The sequence below is a fragment of the Saimiri boliviensis genome, chromosome 18 (assembly GCF_048565385.1).
Source record: "Saimiri boliviensis isolate mSaiBol1 chromosome 18, mSaiBol1.pri, whole genome shotgun sequence".
In the NCBI taxonomy this organism is placed as follows: domain Eukaryota; kingdom Metazoa; phylum Chordata; class Mammalia; order Primates; family Cebidae; genus Saimiri; species Saimiri boliviensis.
Window position 1 is genome coordinate 9,254,097 of NC_133466.1, and position 18,103 is coordinate 9,272,199.

General features: G+C 47.2%; 1 pseudogene; it reads left to right on the forward strand.

The window, feature by feature from the left end:
- The first annotated feature begins 9,797 nt into the window (after positions 1–9,797).
- LOC141581997 (26S proteasome non-ATPase regulatory subunit 4 pseudogene) lies at positions 9,798–14,374 on the forward strand (annotated as a pseudogene).
- Positions 14,375–18,103: the final 3,729 nt, after the last annotated feature.

An 18,103-nucleotide genomic window follows, 5' to 3' on the forward strand; every position in this document is an offset into this window, starting at 1 on the left:
AACAACGCTGCTAAGACATCTGAAGCTGTCAGGGAGAAGGAATTTCTGCGTGGGACGGGCCCCTCCCTCTCAGCAGGGATTCTGCCCCCCACCTTATGTGTCTTCTACATGGGAGCCCTTCAGTAGACGCCTCAGCCAGCAACCACCGCTCCCTTTCTCTGGGCTAAAAATTTTCATTCCGGCCGGGCGCGGTGGCTCACGCCTGTAATCCCAGCACTTTGGGAGGCCGAGGCGGGTGGATCACAAGGTCAAGAGATCGAGACCATCCTGGTCAACATGGTGAAACCCCATCTCCATTAAAAATACAAAAAAATTAGCTGGGCATGGTGGCGCGTGCCTGTAATCCCAGCTAGTCAGGAGGCTGAGGCAGGAGAATTGCCTGAACTCAGGAGGCGGAGGTTGCGGTGAGCCGAGATCGCGCCATTGCACTCCAGCCTGGGTAACAAGAGCGAAACTCTGTCTCAAAAAAAAAAAAAAAAAAAAAAAAAAAAATTTCATTCCATCCCAACTCCTCCTTCCCTGCAACCAATACCACTTCCAAACATCGATCCTTCTCCTAATTTAGCCCAAAGTAATACCAAGAGCCACTCCTGCTTTCCATTCCCAGCCACATGCTCCTGCCTGTGGTTTCCCGTCCGGGCTCCTCCCAACATGGTGGACCCCGGAAGTGTTTTCACGGCAGGTGGGCGGCCATCTCCACCTGTAGCGACAGGGCCACCTCCGGCTCAACCAAAGAGAGTCAGGACGGAGCACAGTACACACCACAGCCATGCCAAGGGCCAGGTGAAGGCAGGGTAACAATTTGACACTGTTTAAACAGTGGTCTTAAAAATATTTGTTCAGTATTTACCTAGAGGAAAGGCTGAGTGCTCTAAATAAATAAAGGAAAGGACCAGCAGGAAGAAAGGGCCGGGGGAGCAGCCTCAGCTGCTTCTTTTCTTCCAGATAGTTCATTTTCTGCCTCAAACTTGCAGCCTTCTCTCGGTAAAACAAAAGCCCCACAATTGAGGACACCTACCGACCCACAGGACAATGTCCTGAAGCCGGACCCTCGAGGTATAAAGCCCTCATTCCAGAACCTTCCATCTCCCACAGTGCAGTTCTGGAAAAGGCCGTTGTCTCTCCGACTTGCGACTGTTTTCAGTGATGTTGCAGACATTCAGCTAGCCCACCCTGGCTGACAGAAACCCTGGCCTCGGTGCTCCAGTGTCCCTGAGGAGGGTGGCTCTGTGCTTGCTAACGCTCTGCCCACTACTCCTGGCTCCCCCGGGCCCCCCACCACGTCATCTGTCAGGCCATGACACAGAAGGCCTGTGTGCTCTGTGGGTCTTTATAAGCTTAATTCCGGCTTTCTACTCTAATGCTCTTCACATGCCCTTGGTCCTTCCTCCCAGCCTTACGGTGCTGTTAGAGATGCCCGTTGGGATTGTGAAGGATTTCCACCTGTCCCTGAACTTCACCCTCTGCTTCCTCCACCATTTCCATGAAGGCAACTTGAGCTGCCTGGAAAGTAGCTTTTGGACGCCTGGCTTGTATGATATTCTTCCTTGGTATCTTCAGGGCACGTCCAGAACACCTTTTACTCGTAACTGTGAGTCAAATCTGTTCCCTAGAACACGAAACTGTTCCCTAGAACATGAACTGAGTGGTAGAAAGGAAGACCATGGTGGATGAAACAGCGCATTTTGCAGAACATACTCAACTCAGGACGGCACTGAAAATACTCTTTTCCCAAGAGTGTTTGTAATATAGTGTCATATCCTAAGAGCTCCAAAGGAGACAAGACAATCTCCTTCCCCAGCTCTCTCTGGCTGAGAGCATGGATTGTGATAGGGATGTGTGCGTGCATGTATACACATATATGTGTGTATATTTTTATTTACTTATATGTATATATGTGGTAATTATATACAACTTTTAAGAGAAGTATTTCTGAGACCAATGGTATCATAATGAATTAGCACTGTGAAAGCCAAACCACATACAAGGGTGTGAAGTGAAAAATGAAAGTTCTCTCCGACCTTGACCCTCGGCTCCACCTTCCACAGATGACCACTGTGACCAGCTTCTTGTGCAGCCCTCAGAGGGTCTCTGCATGACAGAAATGCATTTGTTCTTTTTTTTTTTTTTTTTTTTTTTTTCCTTTTTTTGAGACGGAGTCTCGCTTTTTCACCCAGGCTGGCGTGAAGTGGCGTGATCTCGGCTCACTGCAACTTTCGCCCCCGGGGTTCAAACAATTCTCCTGCCTCAGCCTCCTGAGTAGCTGGGATTACTACTGTGGTGGCATCTGCCACCATGCCTGGCTAATTTTTGTGTTGTAGTACAGGCTGGGTTTCGCCATGTTGGCCAGGCTGGTCTCGAACTCCTGACCTCAGGTGATCCACCCACCTCGGCCTCCCAAAGTGCTGAGATGACAGGTATGAGCCACCACACCTGGTCCCTCATTTGTTCTTTTTTACACACATGGGATCGTGCTGTCCCCACTGCACATCAGCTTGCTGCCTTCACTTAACATTGTGTCCGGGAACTCTGTGTATTAGCAATGCAGGGGCATTTACTCTTTCAACGGTGCATGTTAATCTACCATATGGGTGTACTGTAGTTATTTAACTAATCTCTTGCAAAGAATGTTTAGATTTTATCCAGTTTTATTCTCTCAGAAAGAGCCAGAGAGTATTGGATCCTGTGTTATTTGTGCCTTTGCTTTACTTCAGGAGTGTAAATAATTAGGGAATGAATTTCTCGCAGAGAAACAGCTGAGTGGAAGAATATTCACAGTTTACATTTTGATAGGTATTATCAAATGGTTTTCTTAAAAAGGCACTGACGGTAGGCTAGTGTAACAGGGCATTTTTCAGAGAAGCAAAAAGGCCCGCTCACAGCTACCCATACATGGAAACCCACAGTGCCTTATGCTTCCGTCCGTCCAAGCCAGCTGGCTTTGGGCGGATCAAACCAGGAAAGGGTTAACAATGGACCTCTCTGTGTTGTTTCTCTTTTGAAGCTAACTATGTAAGACTTGGGCAATTCTCAGCGTTTTTGCATCTTCCTTTCACTGTAACCACCTGAGTTCCTCTCATCCCAAGGTCAGTTCCAGGCTATTTGTCTATGCATTGGGCCGGGGAGGTGCTGGGAGCAGCAATGGTGGAATCTCCAAGCCTTTGCAGAACTGGTGGGTTCTGGTGAGCCGCCGACTGTGGGTTCAGATGCTGGGCTCCCCAGGGTGTTGTCCCGTTCTCAGGATCCCTTCTTACCTCTCCAGACATCCTGTCCTTTACCATCAAGACGCTCCTGTTCTTCCGCCCTTTCTTACCTGTTTTGTCTACTAACTAGAGCATCATTCAGGAGTGCGATGGGGGTCATCGTCCTGCCCTTGGCTCCGCCAGCAGCTTGGGCTGAGCTCTCTCCAGTGCTTCAAAAGCTATCTGGGCTGAAGGGCTATTTTTTTTTTTTTTTTTTGAATTCCAATCTGTTATGGACCAATACTTCTGCAAAATACTAAAAGAATTGAATTACTAGAAAAATGAAATACGAAACGAAGACATATGAAATATAATCCCGGCTCCTTTTTATTAGATTTAGCAGACGTAAAACTTTTTAAAATTTGTTATACAGGTTTTGAGATGCTTATTCTCCATTTCGGTTCTCATACCGTGGAGATCGGCGAGAGTCTGAGGAGCGTTGCTCCAAGCACGTCTCTGGAAGCTTCATGGGCTTCCTTTTGGCCCTAAAGCTTGCATCGTTATCCGTGTTACTGTCTCTTCTCTATGACCCACTGCAGACTGGTCATGAGTTACATGCAAAATGTGAAATTTGGGGGCGTGGATAAAAGGGAAGTAACTGCTTTCTCTCAAGCCCTTAACACTTTTCAGTTTCCTTTTTAAATAATTTTACACTTCATTAGATACTTTAGATAGACCTTAACACAGAGAAAGAATGAGCCACAACACCCTAAAATACGAGATGGTTACAATGTCTTTTGTGTCTAAAGGGTATGAATTATTTCCATTTTAAATCCTTGGAGAAAATTGGCGTTTTCAGATTGTCTTCCAGAACCTGAAGTAGCAGATCACAGCGGCATCTAGTGGAAATTAGTGGTATAACAGCTGGTGTAGACTAAGAAAAATACAGTAATTTTTTAATGTATTTTTTTCTTGTTTTTAACTTTTTGAGACAGGGTGCCCCTCTGTCACTCAGGCTTGAGCACAGTGGTGTGATCAAAACTCACTGCATCCTCAAACTACTAGGTTCCAGTGATCCTCTTGCCTCAGTTTCCCAAGTAGCTGGGACTACAGGCGTGTACCACCATGCCCAGGTAATTTTTTATTTTTACCTGGAGATGGGATTTTGCTATATTGCCCACTCTGGTCTTGAACTCCTGGGTCCAAGTGATCCTCACACTCTGGCCTCCCAAAGTGTTGGTGTTACAAGCGTGAGCCCCCATGTCTGGCCTTTTTAGCATTTTTGAAGTTAGGCTGTGACATATACTAGATAGCATGTGATCATTTAATTTTTTTCTTTATCAGTGATGCTTCATCCTACAATTGATAGCATCTTAATTTCATCAAAATATGTTTTTCATTTAAAACTTTGGCCGGGCGCGGTGGCTCAAGCCTGTAATCCCAGCACTTTGGGAGGCTGATGTGGGTGGATCACGAGGTCAAGAGATCGAGACCATCCTGGTCAACATGGTGAAACCCTGTCTCTACTAAAAATACTAAAAATTAGCTGGGCATGGTGGCGCATGCCTGTAATCCCAGCTACTCAGGAGGCTGAGGCAGGAGAATTGCCTGAAACCAGGAGGCAGAGGTTGCGGTGAGCCGAGATCGTGCCATTGCACTCCAGCCTGGGCAACAAGAGTGAAACTCCGTCTCAAAAAAAAAAAAAAAAAAATCAGATAAAACTTTGTAGGATGCCATTCATTCAGCAATTCAGTAATATTTATTGAGCATCTACTTGTACCTGGACGTTAATGACTTATTGTATGTATTGTATTCATTGCATACATTTCAGTTGCATTATATTTGAAACTCTTGATTGTAATGCATAATGTAGACCTTTATATATTAATGCATTGATATTAATCAGACCTAATTCCATTAATTTAAAAATCCATTCTTGGTTGGGGTATTAGTTTGTTTTCATGCTGCTAATAAAGACATACTTGAGACTGGGCAATTTACAAAGGAAAGAGGTTTAATGGAGAACTCACAGTTCCGTGTGGCTAGGGAACCTTCACAATCATGGCGGAAGGCAAAGAAGAGCAAATCACCTCTTACATGGATGGCAGCAGGCAAAGAGAGAGAGCCTGTGCAGGGAAACTCCCATTTTTAAAACCATCAGATCTCCTGAGACTTATTCACTATCAGGAGAGCGGAATGAGAAAGCCCCACCCCCATGATTCAATTACCTCCCACTAGGTCCCTCCCGCAACACGTGGGAATTCAAGATGAGATTTGGGTAGGGACACAGCCAAACCATATTAGCCGGGCTTGGTGGCTCACACCTATAATCCTAACACTTTGGGAGGCTGAAGCAGGCAGATCACTTGAGGTCAGGAGCTCGAGACCATACTGGCCAACATGGTGAAACCCTATCTCTACTAAAAATACAAAAATTAGCCTGGCATGGTGGTGCACACCTGTCATCTCAGCTACTTGGGAGGCTGAGGCAGGAGGTTCACTTGAACCTAGGAGGCAGAGGTTGCAGTGAGCTGAGATCATGCCACTGCACTGCAGCCTGGGGCTGCAGACCAAGACTCCATCTCAAAAGAAAAAAAAAAAATCCATTCTTGCCTAAATCCAGTAGTTCTCAACGCTGGCTGCATGTTCAAACCATGACCACACTTCTCAGAAACTGAATTAATTGGTCTAGGAGCGGGGCCCAGGCATTAAGAATTTTTCAAAGCTTCTCAAGTGATCTAATGTGTAGCCTGGGTTGAGAACATTTTCCTTCCTTTAGGTGAAATGGATTCAAGATTACATAGATATTTAGTAGTTCGGAAATATGGTGTTTTGTTTTATAGTAACCAACTTACATTTTTACTACTATTATATTTATAAATGCAAAGAAACTCTATCTATTAAAGTGTTAGTGGATAACACTGAAACCAGGATATTTAAGGAATATTGGCTCCTAAAGACATCCATGTCAAATACTGTACAATGTGCATTTGATTCTTACACACTCAATATTGTTTGAAGTGAACACCATAGTAAGATCGGGAACATTGATGAAGTGTAAAACAGTAGCTGTAAAGTTTACAAGACGTCTCAGTAATATGAAGCCTCTCGAGTGATGTCTGTGCACTAAAAGAAAGCAATCTAAGATATCATTTCCTCGGAATACCCTCTTCATGACTGAAAGCGAACTCTGCTAATTTCAGGACTGACCCCTAAGCATACTACAGAGATGGAATCATGCTCTTGACCCCCTACTGCTAGTACAGTAGTATAATATGATACCACATCAGACCTTAACAGGCATAAGAATGGTATTTTGTGGGAGCCAGCTTGCAGAAGAAAGGACTCTGTTCATTTCTGGGCCCTGCCTCTTGCTAACTTCCTAATCTTGGACAGGTTACTAAACCCATCAAAGCTCTTGCTTCCCAGTGTGCACAGTTCAGATAATTCTAAGGTTCAGCTATTGTGGATATTGGAGTTAACACAGATAGACACATACTACTCCTCATGATGGTTCCCTCTGACTGCTTTTGGCTCATTGTGCTGTGCTCCAGAACATTCAAGAAAGAATAGCACCATTAACCCCTTCCAACCTCTTCCAACCTCTGCAAACGAGTATGTAGGGTTCAGGCACTGGGTCTATGTTTTAAACAATAGCTTAACCCCTTTTGGGTTCGTTGGATTTTTTTTTTTTAATGGGCTTTTTAAATTCATAAGACTTTCCATCCAGTGTTTTTTTGTGGCCTAGTAACAAGATCCTAAAATACATTCACTTTGATCTCCCTCCTGCCATCAAAAGCAACCCCTCTCGAGGGCCAGGGGCAAGCTGGGAGCCTGGGGTGTGTTCAACCAGAAAGAACCATGGGCCCTTTAATTTAGGGCCAGGCTACTGAAAGAGACACTAACAGAGCCTCCCAGTCGCCACCCATGCTGAGTGGAATGTGTGAGTCAGCGGGTGGCGTCCGTGTCAAAGCAGCAGAATATCTAGAAGGAAAACAGTAAGGATGGAGATCCTCAAGGAGGAAATTCAGGAGTTCTGGGCCTAAAGCCCGTAAGTTCCAGTTCAGTTTCATAGTCTCAGGCCCAAATGTCCCACTGACTTCTGGGGAACTTTGTCTGTGCTCATTGAATGTGACCCCCCCTGGGTCAGATGACCGTTGCCATGTCCCCAAGTTCAGATTTTAACTGGTTTCTCCCACCCACCCTAGTGTATCCCAATCACGGTTTCACTTTTCTAAAAAAAAAAAAAAAAGTGAGATATTGACAGAAACTTCTGTTAATAATGTATTTTAATGCCCTACAGATGTGGCAATATAAACAGGTAGCTTTCTTTGCTCTTCCTGTTGCTGACATAAACTGGGCAGATATATTTCATGCAAACGGTGCTTGACCTGGGTGAAATCTTTCAGGCTTCAGATAAGCCATCATCCTTTCCTCCTCCGAGGCAGAGAAGGAAAGATGAAGGTACCATTGAAGGGTTCAGCATGCAGCAGGCCACTAGCCGGGCAGACAGCAGGCACATGCTGAGGAGAGCTGCTGCTGAGCCACGCTCCTCGGGTATTAATTAGCTGGGCAACTTTGGGCCGCTGATGTAAGCTCTCTGAGTCTGCTTTCTCATCATCAAATGGGATCAAGCCATACTCCCTGCGTAGAGCTCTGTGCAGATGAGATGAAGCGATTGGAGGGGGTGGCTGGCACAGTGATCATGAGTCTTATTAAAATACAAGGTGGTGGCTATTTGAAACTTAGGAGTAAACATGAAAACGAATCAGCAACTTCCTACTGATAGTGAGTTGGCTTCATAAAAAGGAAATAAAACATGTAAGCAAAGAGGGAGCTAAGGAATGGAATGTGTCAGCTGGGCAGGGTGGCACGCACCTGTAACCCCAGCACTTTGGGAGCCGGAGGCAGGTGGATCACTTGGGGCAAGAAGTTCGAGATCAGCCTGGCCAACAGGATGAAACCTTGTCTCTACTAAAAGTACAAAAGTTAGTCAGACGTGGTGGTGCATGCCTATACTGCCAGCTACTCCGGAGGCCAAGGCAGGAGAATTGCTTGAACCCGGGAGGTGGAGTTTGCAGTGAGCACTCCAGCCTAGGCAACAGAATGAAACTCTGTCTAAAAAAGAACGGAATGTATCTCCTTCCTGGGAACTTATCCTCCAGACCCTGTGGTTGGTCAGCGGGATATGTCACTGTCTGAGATGTCACTGTCACTTGGGCTGCAGTAACAGGTCCGAAGCTGCAAAGTCTGAGGTGGCCTCGTGCCCAGCCTGACTTCAGGCGAGCTCCCGGCTGAGAGGGTGTGTACGGGGAAGCCCAACCCAGCCCCGCCGACATTTCATTTCTTTGCCCATTCCCTGCTTTCTGCTAGGTCTGGTGTTAGGCTCCTGGATATGGGGCCGTGTGCTAACTTGCCATAAACAGACTAGAAAGGAGGACCTTTGCAGCTAAGCCAAGTCAAACACCACAGCGAAAACCTAGCCTGAGCTGCCCCAGGCTGCTTCCAAAAGCAAAGCAAACATTATAAATGAACAACACGCTCTAATTCTCCACCTCGCGGGAGTCGCATGGGAGGACAGGTAGACTCTGCATGTGCTTCTGGGCCCAGTGCTGCCCACAGGGTTGCTTGGAGACCCCTGATTTTCTCCACCAGCCCCCGATTCTGTGAGAATGCTGTTCTGTCCTCAGGAGATGACAGCAGCCTTGTGGAAACGTTGCTCATCTGAGAAGCAATAAATCCCTGCTGGCTTTGCCCAGCCGGCCCCATGAGCTGTAATAAGTCCCTCGCTTTGTCTTTGGCTCCGTAGTCCAAGAATCAGTATTTATCGTCTACGTGTCTAAATCAATGACTCTCAACTTCACAATGCATGAGAGTCACCTGGATTGGAACAACGGCTGACATAAAAGCAGATTCCCAACCTCCCCTCCTGAAATTCTGATTTGGCAGGTCCGGGTTGGGGCCCTGGGACAGACATTGCAGCCCCCGGCAGCAACCTGGGAGACTCCAACACAGAGGAAGCAGCGCTATTCTAATTTTGATCACCTTTTACTGATAGCCTAACTGTGTTCAATCCCTCACGAATAACTCTCTGTAGGAACCCAGCCCATAAAACAAAAAAGCTGTGTATGCAGATTTCAAGTGAAAACTTGGGAGACTGAGGCAGGAGAATTGCTTGAACCCAGGAGGCGGAGGTTGCAGTGAGCCGAGATTGCGCCACTGCACTCCATCCTGGACGACAGAGCAAGACTCTGTCTCAAAAAAGAAAAAGAAAATGTAGGTACAGTAGCTTAGAGATAATTAAATAAAGGACAAACGGGTTTCTTAATAGGAACATAACATTAAGAGGAGGGCTTCTGGAGCAGAAGAGGAAGTTACCGGGGTAAGCACAGTCAGTGATCTGAGGGGCCGGCTGCTAGGCTGGGAGCGTCTGTGGGTGATTGCAATGCCAGTGGAGACTGGGGGGATGTTATGGGGTTAAATAGTGCCCCCCCCCAAATTCACGTCCTTCCCCGAACCTCAGAATGTGAGCCTATTTGTAAATAGGGTCATTGCAGACCTCGTTAGTGGAGTTACAATGAGGTCATCCTGCAAGAAGGTCGACCTTACTCCAGTATGACTTGGAAACCAATACAGGGACTTGCGGAAGAAAAGAAGATTGAGGACAGGACTCCAGGGAGGGAAGGATGGCAGGGCAGTGGCAAAGAGCCCCTGAGGCTGGGCTGGAGACCGGGGAGCCGGCAGGTGTCCGGATATCCCTCCAACAGCGCCCACCGGATGACGGGGGACCGAGGGCTGGAGGAGCAGGCTCTGCTCAGTGCTCCCTGCTCGTCTTCTCCTTCCCTCCGTCCTGTATTTCCAAACAGATCTCACAGAATTTAGCAAAGCCACCTTCTAAGCCTCCTCCAGAATTAAAGTGCTTTTGACCAGCCTGGCCAACATGGTGAAACCTCATCTCAACACCGTCGCTAATACAAAAAAGCTGGGCATGGTGGCAGGCGCCTGTAATCCAAGCTACTTGGGAGGCTGAGGCAGGAGAATCGCTTGAACCCAGGAGGCAGAGGTTTCATCGAGTCAAGATCACACCACTGCACTGCAGCCTGGTGGACAGAGTGAGACCAAAAAAGAAAGAGGAAAAAAAAAACACCTTGGAGAAAGCTGAAGGCGATGGCCCCGTTCACGTGAACGCTCTGAAGGTCAGTTTCCCAGCAGTGGCGGGGGCACCGATGTGTGCTCTGGGCTTATTTCTTGAGTCGTGTGGTCGATGACATCATCTCTATACCCCTCCTTCAGTGAAATTTCCTAAGACGCAACCCCAGAAAGGTTCCTCTTCTGTGGTATCAGTGATTCTCACGTGGCCTGAAACTGGTCAAATTAGAAAATAAAGGTGCTTCATCCAGCTGGATGGAGTACAAGAAGGCACCCCCATCTAGGTGGCTAAATTACAAAAAGTAAGTTCCCTTGCTGAGCAAACCACCTAGAAGAAAAGGACAGACTCCTGGCACCTCGGACAGGGACCAAGCCTGGTTGAATTTCAGCTCTCACGAGGGCTCCTCAGTGGCCACCTTTGTGCAGGGCTGATGGCATCCAGGCACATGCAGCCAGTGGGGCCCAAACCAGAACCGAGACTGGTTTTTCCGTGTCTGTATTGAAGCTGAAGGCCAGCGGAGAGGTGCCCCCACCTTTCTGTAGGCTGCTGTCTGCCACAGCCAGTTCCCACGACCGTTTTTTCCTGGGTGGAGGGGAAGAGTGCTTTGCCATCTGCCCACCCATTTCCACATCCCCATCTCACCTGCAATGGTGCTCACTTTACAGAGGCTTGTACTCACAGCAGGTCTGCGGATCTTGTTTTTTTTTTGAGATGGAGTCTCACTCTGTCACCTAGGCTGTAGTGCAGCGTGCAATCTTGGTTCACTGCAACCTCCGCCTCCCAGGTTCAAGCAATTCCCTGCCTCAGCCTCCCCAGTAGCTGAGATTACAGGCACCTGCCACCATACCCAGCTAATGTTTGCATTTTTTTTTTTTTTTTTTTTAGGAGAGGTGAGGTTTTAGCATCTTGGCCAGGCTGGTCTTGAGCTCCTGACCTCATGATCTACCCACCTTGGCCTCCTAAAGTGCTGAGATTACAAGCGTGAGCCACCTCGCCCAGCCATGACTGCTGATCTTAAGTGCACATATCCAGTCTGAGACTGGAAATCTCTTATTTTATTCAACCAACCCACTGCCGTACAAGTATGTTTCCCACCAGTTATTCTACTGGTCTTTCATCTTGCTTGTCAACTAAATGCAGACAAGAGATGTAAAATACAAGTTCGTGTAGATTTTCCAGGACCAGAGAAAAGGCATTATTAGTGGTATTATTTTACTTTTTTTCTTCTCTTTTCACTCACAATTGTCCCAGCTCACAGAAGCATCTTCCTAGCTAGACACAGTGGCTCATGCCTATAATCCCAGCACTTTGGGAGGCCAAGGCAGGTGGATCCCCTGAGGTCAGGAGTTCGACACCAGCCTGGCTAATATGGCAAAACTCCATCTCTACTATAAAGACAAAAATTAGCTGGACGTGGTGGTGGGTGCCTGTAATCCCAGCTACTCGGGAAGCTGAGACAGGAGAATCACTTGAACCTGGGAAGGTGGAGGTTGCGGTGAGCCAGAATTGCGTCACTGCACTCCAGCCTGAGGGACAGAGCAAGACTCCCTCTCAAAAAAAAAAAAAAAAAAAAAAAAAAAAAACCATCTTCCTCTCCCTGACAGCAATGTCACCCTGTGCTGTCACCACCAGTGGCGGAGACACAGTTCAGTGTCTGAGACTGAGACTGAAGAGCTAAGTAAAGTAGCAAAGGAAATTAGACCACGGCTCTTACAGGGCAGCCCCCTAAGGTGCCCCCACTCAACCCCCGAGAATAACACTAAAGCCACCGGCCAAGGATCAGGAGCACGGCCCCTAACTCACTGCTTTGAGGGTGGATCGTGCAGGTGTCTCAGGTGGTTGGGACCTGGTGGGGGGGGCAGTGAGGGGCAGTGACAGATGTGACCTGCGGAGGGGAATGGTGTCTTGTAAGAAGTGATTTCTGGGCTTCGTGCCGGCTGTCTCAGGTTTAGGTCAGGCCTTTAAGATGATTTGTGCAAAACCTTTGAAGTTGGATATTTTCTCAGCTCGTTTGGGGCCTGCTGGAGTTTGCGGAAAGATGAGAGTTATTGGCGATATGAAGGATCCATTTGAAAGGGAGGGAAAAGAAAGCAGGCCCTGAGCCCCTTCCTGTTGGAAAGCAGAGAGCCTGCGCGCCTGCCACCTCTCTCTCGCCCTTCCTCGGCTTGCTTCTCCACTGGCTGGGACGGCATCCCGAGTGACTTGCAGACATTTGCTCTCAGGGGTCCACGTCAACTGTTAGACTAGGAAGGGGGATCAGGGGATGCTACGTGGAGACACCCTGGGACCCTCTTGTGCCCAAAATATCCTGCCTGGTTCTAAATTTGGAGGAATTTATCCCTAGAAGAAAGGCTTCTAAATCATTTCAGATAGAGCAGTGGCTCCAGAAACCCTGATTTTTATTTTTGAAACAAGTTCTCACTCTGTCACCCTAATTGGAGTGCAGTGGTGTGATCATGGCTCCCTGCAGCCTCAAAACCTCCTGGGTTCAAGAGATCCTTCCACCTCAGCCTCCCAAGTAGCTGGGACCACAGCTGTGCACCACCATGCCTGGCTAATTTGTGTATTTTTTGTTGAGATGGAGCTTCACTATGTTGCCCAGGCTGGTCTCAAAGTCCTGGACTCAAGTGATCCTCCTCGGCCTCCCAAAGTGCTGGGATTACAGGCATTTTGGGAGCCACTGCACCCAGCAGAAACCCGGATTTTTATAACACAGTGTATTAGCATCCTAGGGCAGCTATAACAAAGTACTTCAAATTAGGTGGCTTAAAACAACTGAAATTTACTCCTAGCTCCGGAAGCCAGAATTCTGAAATCAAGGTGCCGGGAGAACCGTGCTGTCTCTGAAGCTCTAGGGAAGGAGGCTTCCTTGCCCCTTCCAGCTTCTGGTGGGCCCTAGCCATTCCTGGCACGCCCCCTCCCCGCCCCACAGCAGCATAGCTGCAGTCTCCTCCTCAGCCTGCGTCTCCCCTGCTCTTATAAGGACAGCAGTCACATTGGTTTAGGGCCCACCCTAATCCACTGTGACCTCATCACTCATTACATCCACAGCTCTACTTCCAAATGAGGGTCACGTTCTAAGGTTCTGAGTGGACAGGAACTTTGGAGCGTGGGAGCACTCTCAACCCAGCGCACTGGTTGTAAAATCACCCCCCTTTGCTTCTTAGCCTGTGGGCTGGGGGTTCTAGCCCCACGCTCCAAGTTGTCAGGAGGGAAGCTGCTTCAACTGCTCACTGTAAACATCCGCTTCTGCGTTGATCAACTGTGCATGCAGCACCTGCTTTCTTGATGAAGTCAGTACAGTTTCCCGAGACCAGAACTCAGGTGGGCAGCGAAACATTTCAGATTCCCTTTTCCATCACTAAACATGATTTCTGTCTCAAGCCTTCATCCCACCCCGTAATGGAGTTCTTAAACTTGACAATGAAACAAAATTCAGTCAATCCACCGTCAATTCAGGATAAACTTGATCCAATCAGACTTTCTGATTCTGCTTCCCATTTTTTTGAGATGGAGTTTTTCGCATCCAGCTGATGTTCCTGCAGAAGATCAGGGACTAAGGTCCTTGCCCTTGGGGGCTCTCAGGTGTGACCAAGCCCACCATGGTGATTACCCCAAGATCTGGTGGGATTCCCACCCCACCTGGCCAGGATTGCTACAACTGGGACTGAAGACTCAGACAACGCCCTGCTGAAGATGACCGCCAGCCAGCAAGAGGTTGGCCATACTGGGCTTCCTGACCTAAGCAGTATGACTGAGGAGGAGCAGATTGCTCATGCCATGCAGATGTCCCTGCAAGGAGCAGTTTGGCCAGGTGGAATCAGCAGACATTGATGCCAGCTCAGCCACGGACACATCTGAGCCAGCCAAGAAGGAGGATGATTACGACGTGATGAAGAACCCCAAGTTCCTTCGGAGTGTCCTGGAGAATCTCCCAGGTGTGGATCCCAACAATGAAGCCATTCGAAGTGCTCTGGGCTCCCTGGCCTCCCAGGCCACCAAGGATGGCAAGAAGGACAAGAAGGGGAAAGATAAGAAGTAAGACTGAGGGAAAGGGTCGCAGAGCCTGCTCAGGGGACCGCACGGGAGACACGGAATACAGGGTTACATGTGTGTTACCTGTAACCATTACAACCTAAATAAAGCTTGGCAACTTTAAAACAACAACAACAGCAAAAAGAAATGGAACTCTCATTTCCCAGCAGATTCGTCTCTGATTTTTCATTTATATCTGATGGGAAATGAGAGCTTCTCCAAGGTAAGCGGTGAAATTTTTGGGCAGTGGCTTGGTTTGCCCTTACTGTCACTTCATTGTCACTTGTCTGAGGATGAGAGGGTGTCCCTAGACAGAAAGCAGAACAGGGCAGAGGACTGGGAGGGCATGCTGCTTTTATTCTCTATTTGGAAATGAACTTGACCGCTGCAGTCACTAGTGCAGCTTCTTGCTCTATTGATTAACCTGTTTTCAGGTAGCCCTGGTGACAGGCAGGATCCCTCTGTTCCTAATGAAAATCAGAGTCTTGGCCGGGCACGGTGGCTCACCCCTGTAATTCCAGAACTTTGGGGGGCCGAGGTGGGCAGATTACTGAGGTCAGGAGTTCAAGACCAGCCTGGCCAACATGGTGAAACCCCATCTCTACTGAAAATACAAAAATTAGCCAGACATGGTGATGTGTGTCTCTAATCCCAGCTACTTGGGAGACTGAGGAGACAAAGATTGCAGTAAGCAGAGATCGCACCACTGCACTCCAGACTAGGCGACAGAACAAGACTCCATCAATAAAAAAAGTAAATCACAGTCTCATTCCATGTAAGAGAAATAGTGGCAACTGTAACGTACACACATGGCTAACTGTCAGGGGGTAAAGTCTGTCCCTCAAAATGCATTATTGAAGCCCTACTGACATCTGGGAAGTATCTATTTCCAAAGTCTCTATTATTTGGAAAAAGAGACTTTGCAGATGTCATCAAGTTAAGACGAGGCCATTAAAGTGGGCCCTAATCTAATCTGGCAGCTAGCCTTATGAGAAGAGAACAGCACGCGAGGAGAGACGTGCAGGGAGAACACCGTGTGATGAAAGAGGCAGAGATCAGAGCGGTCATGCTGAAAATCAAGGAATGCCAAGGATGTTGGCCACCAGCAGAAGCCGGAGGAGGCCAGAATGGCATCTACCCAGTCTCAGAGGAGCACAACCCTGCTGGCATCTTGGTTTTGGATCCTGGCCTCCAGAACTGCGAGACAACAGACAGATGGCTGCTGTCTCAAACCTTCTAGCATGTGGCACTGTTGTTATAGCAGCACCGGGACACCAGTGCTCTGGCCAAGTTTCAGGGCTGTTCTCTTGCTGGAAAAGTAACCATCTCTGAAGTCTGATTTGCGATTCACTCATGTCAGAAAGTACAATCTCAAACCCAAGAACACAGGGCTTTTGAATCCAGAATCTAACAGACATTTTGTCAACTTCATAATGTGTCAGACCCTAGCCTGGCTACATGAGAAGTCAAAAAATAAATCAAGCTTCAAAGACCAGTTGACATCAGAATAAAGGTGATCTACCCATCTAACCATCCATCTATCAATCCATCCATCTATCCGTCCATCCATCCATCCATCCATCTATCCATCCATCAATCCATCCATCTATTCATCCATCCATTCATCCATCCATCTGTTCATTCGTCCATCTGTCCACTCATCCATCAATCCATCTGTCCATCCATCCATTCATCCATCCATCCGTCCATCCATCTGTCCATTTATCCATCCAGCTATCCATCCATCCAGCTATCCATCCATCCATTTATTCATCCATCCATCCATCTGTTCATCCATCCATCTATCCACTCATCCATCCATCCGCCCATCCATTGATCCATCCATCCATCTATCCATCCATCTATCCATCCATCCATCCATCTATCCATCTGTCCATCTATCCATCCATGTATCTATTCATCCATCCGTCTGTTCATCCATCCATCTGTCCATTCATCCATCCATCCATCTGTCCATCCATCCGTTTATCCATCTGTCCGTTTATCCATCCAGCTATCCATCCATCCAGCTATCCATCCGTCTATTTATTTATTCATCCATCCATCTGTTCATCCATCCGTCTATCCACTCATCCATCCATCCGTCCATCCATTGATCATCCATCCATCCATTCATCCATCTATCCATCCATCCATCTATCCATCCATCCATCTGTCCATCCATCCATCCATCCATCCATCCATCCATCCATCCATGCATGCATCCATCCATCCATGCATCTATCCATCCATCCAGCTAGCCATTGAAACATCGACTTCTATCATACCCAATCCATCAGGATAGTTCTTGCCCTAACTCAATAGGATGACTTTAGGAGTGTAAGGAAAATGCTCAAGACCTTCCTCCTCCAAATCCTCATTTGCCCCTGATTAGCATTTGGAGTTTTACTGTTAAATCTTTATTCCTTAGACTTAAAAGTGCCTCCTGGGAGGGACAAAATGTTGAGCCATTACGAGTCATTTACACCTTGGAGTTTAAGACCAGATCCAAGGGCAGACACTGATGGCAGATTGGAAGAGCCAGGAGGAGAGTCTTCCACCCACTCAGGGAGAGGATTGGGAGAGAAGGGCTGGAGCCTCTGGGACCAGCCTCCCTAGGCCCTCATTTTCCCTGGCTTTGTGTGTGCCTGCGGCTGCAACTCTGAGAGGCAGCTGGGGAAGCTATAGTGCTAGCCAGGCTCCCTGCTACTCACACTTGCTGCAGTCCAATAACTATTTGATGAACAAAGAACAAATCAATACCTTTCTATTTAGATTTCGTTACATCATGTTCCTGTGACTTTGCCCTCAAAGGAAAGGTCATTTGATCCAAGAGGAGCCTTGGGCCAGGGTCACAGGGCAAAGAGTGTTTATACTTCAGCCCAGAACAGGAATAAATTGTTCCAAAGAAAATCAAGACTAATAATGGTTTCACACAATGTCTACAAAATGGAACGTTATGTCCGTTTCATTCACTGTTACAGTATAATTTTCCTAAACAATATCATAATGTTTTAAAGCAATTTGGAGTTTACATTTTCTCTCTGCAGGGTTTCCTAATAATACACAATGAAAGCCAAGAAATCAAAACCAGTTGTAAACTTAATGCAGTGAACTTGTAACCAAGTCACGTCAAAGGCAAAGCTATACAAATAATTTCTTAAAAAGTCCAGTATAAAATTGCAGATAATATGGGCACATTTTACTATGATGCTAATACCCCTATATATTCCTATATCCTTAAAATGTTGTTCAGCAAAGGCAATGATTCTATCCTCAAGTCAGTTCATTCCTTTAACAATTTCATTTCCGCTTGTGTAACTTCTTTAGGTGGAGCGGAGGATCTAACAAAAAAGGTCTATTTCATTGTCAGGTAAAATTCTGCCATAGTGTTATGTAAGTTTCCTGGCATGGATAGTGAAATGGTGTATCTGTTGGAAAACCTCTAAGGATAGAGGATCTGAGCCTATCAAATGACCTGAACCAAAGTTGGTTTTGTTCGTGACTCTTCACTTCCGAAGAAAAGACCAAAAAAGCTATGCAGATGTGGGTTATGTGTCTACCAGTCCTCTATCGGTACCATTTAGCAGATGCTTCCGAATGCCTGCTCCAAGCTCCTGACACCGTCAGATGTGCTGCCTTTCTGTCCATCACTGTCCCATTGCCAGGGACACAGGGGCCAGGCTTCTTGTCCACGACCAAGGCATTCGTCCACACCAGATTCCTTCGCTGCGAT